Here is a 3,005-nt window from a genome sequence, read left to right as displayed (position 1 = left end):
ACTGATAGTCTAGTGGAGAAGATACATCAGGAGCTAGAGGGAAAAGATTAGGGTGGGAAAGACCTGAGGGAAGCGAGGGAGGGAGCTGTGGAGACACGTGGGGAAGAGCTTTCCAGAGCCAGGGAACAGCGAGTGCAGCGACCCTGAGGTGGAACTTGCCTGCCATGTTTGAGGAGCAGTGAGGAGGCCAGTATGGCTGGAACAGGGTGAGCCAGGGGGAAAGGGTGGGAGACAGGTCAGAAAGAGGACGAGCACAGACCATGCGGACCTGTGACCTTGGTAAAGACTGGAGCTCCTTTCTGAGTGAAGAGAGAGCCATGGGAGAACTCAGAGCAGAGAGGAGGGGCTGGATCTGCCGTAGCGTCTAACATGACCCCTCTGGCTGCTTGTGGCCACAGACTGAGAGGCAACTGCCATCCTCCGTGGGGAATGAGTCTCATTGATCAGCTGCCTCTTGCGCACCTCCTACTGGGGGTCGAGCCCACAACCTGGGCATGTGCCCTTGACCGGAACCAAACCCGGGACCCTTCAGTCCGCAGGCCGATGCTCTATCCACTGAGCCGAACCGGCCAGGGCTGGAGATGTAGATGTGTTTTGAAGATGGAGCTGACAGGTTTCCTGATGGACTGCATATGGGGTGAGAGAGAGGAGGGACTCAGGGATGACTCCAAACCTTTTACTGAAGTGGAAATGCCTAAAAAACAGGCTGTGAATGCACAGGGACAGAGCCATCCTGGTCATTCATTCAGAATTAGAAACGTAGAATGGGAGCCGTATAGCTGCAGGATCTTAGAGCCTAGTCAGGGCGTGTAGCCATCTGGGCCAGGCTGCCGGGGATGAAAATGACCTGAGGAGTTTGCAGCCACCGGAGCTCAAAGTGGATTGGTTTGTTTTTTAATCTGAAGCCGACTGCCGCCACCCCAGATGTGCAAGGGCCGCCTCCCTTAGAAGAGAGAGGGAAGCGTCTCGCAATCACAAGGACCCAGAGAGGGGTGTGGGGCTCTGAGGGCCTGGAGCTCAGTTTCCCTTGGAAAGGAGTCGGGTCTTTTCCTCCAGGAAGCCCTCCCAGCTTCCCTCGGATGGGTTAGCTCCTGCTCTGGGTTCTTCCCCCACTTCAGTCTTAACCACATCCTTGGTGATGACTGTCTGTGCAATATTTGTCTTCCCCACTGGAATGTCAACTCCTGGAGGACAAGCGCCTGATTTGGCTGGCACTTCTGTGGCACCGGCTCTGAGAGCAGTCGACAGTATTTATTGAGCACCTGCTACTTGGGAGCCCCTGGTGTAGGCTGTGGGGAAACAGGAGGGAACCAGACAGACACGCCCCTGTCCTCAGGGGCTGACTCTAACACCCAGGGACTGTTTGTTGAGCCACTATTGGGGTTTGCACAGAGGGGAAAGAATGGCCAGAGAGAAGATTCTCCCAGGCCGGGTCCCCTCCCCTTCACTCAATCCCTTCAAGTTCCGCACCAAGTCTCAGGCTTAACTTCTGGGTCTTTTTATCCGGCCTTTTTCGAGGCCCTTTTACTATCTGATGATCCATTTCCGTCCAGCTCCCCCCTAAGCCGAGCCATTCCCCAATGGAGGGACCCTCAACGCCTCCCACTTGCCTCAAGGAGAAAGCCCACCTCTTGGTCCCACCTAACTTTGCTCTCTGTAGCTCACTGGCCTGCGTGTTTTTTCCTGACCCAGCTAGAAAGGGGCGGAGCCTTCGGGGCCCCTTGTCCCATATCCTGCCTTTGGGGGCCAGGTGGGTGAAGGGTCCTGGCACCTGAGGGAAGGGGCCGTCCCACCTTAGCTCCACCCAGCTGTCCTCCCACCACGTCCGTTTTAGTCCGGATTTTGTCCGGATTTTGACGTTTAATCTCCTGACCCATTGTGCTGAGAGTGCAGTTGGAAACAGTGCTGTGCGGGCCGCGGGAGTGGCAGCCGACCGCCTGTGCTTGGCTCCTCCACGCCCGGCCCTGCGAAGACTTAGGGGAGAAAATCATTCCGTGGAACTTCACAGGGGGCCCTGCAGGGCAGCTTACACCCGCCCATTTTATAGATGGAGGAACTTAGGCTCAGGAACAAGGTCGCCCGCCTGGAAGCAGCCAGAGGAAGCCCCAGTGATCTGCTGGAGTCCCACGCGCCTGAGTCTGTAGTGCTGCCCCTCGGGTGGGAGCACCCCCCCCACACCCCGCAGGTGGCACCCTTGGGTGTGAGTTGTGGATGTGTGTGTGTCACACAGTGGCCTTCACTGTTCACTGATGGATGGCTTCTTTCCAAAAGTCCCTGGGACGCCCCACCCACAGGCTGCCTTTTGCTGGGCGCCCTGTCATTAGGGTCACCTGTTCTTGTGCTTGGTGTGTTGAGGTCAAGGCTGGTCAGGGAGAGCTGGGCAGCAGTTGCCCCTTGAGAGCTGGGCGTGTGCCCTTGGCTGGCCTTGCCTCGAGGCTGAGTGTCAAGGGCCTCTTGAAACTATACTGAGCTGGCTGCGTTTATTTAACAAGCAGTGGTCGTGTATTTCCTGTGGCCTCGTGCAAGTGCTCCACAAATATTCCTTAAAGTTTATAACAGCCTCTAGGAAGTGGACGCGGTTATTATCCTTGTTTGACAGCTGAAGAGACTGAGGCACAGAGAGGTTCAATGACTTGCCCAAGGCCACACAGCCAGCAAGTAGGTTGGCTTTACCTTCAGTTGCCATAGAAACATTCAACTTTTCTCTTCTCCTTTTCTCTCTCTCTCTCAAATCAGTTTTTTAAAAAAAAATTTTTTTAAGTGAGAAAACTGCCTGGCCAGGGTGGCTCAGTGGTTGAGTGTCAACCCATGAACTAAGAGGTCACCGGTTAGATTCCCAGTCAGGGCACATGCCCAGGTTGCGGGTTCAATCCTCAGTAGGGGGTGTGCAGGAGGCAGCCGATCAATGTTTCTCTCTCATTGATGTTTCTATCTCCCCCTTTCCCCCTCTCTAAAATCAATAAAAACATTTTCTAAGTTAGAAAACAAAAGTAAGCTGAGAAATA

The sequence above is a fragment of the Myotis davidii genome, unplaced genomic scaffold (genome assembly GCF_000327345.1).
Source record: "Myotis davidii unplaced genomic scaffold, ASM32734v1 scaffold796, whole genome shotgun sequence".
NCBI classification, from domain to species: domain Eukaryota; kingdom Metazoa; phylum Chordata; class Mammalia; order Chiroptera; family Vespertilionidae; genus Myotis; species Myotis davidii.
Note: the sequence above shows the minus strand (reverse complement) of the source record.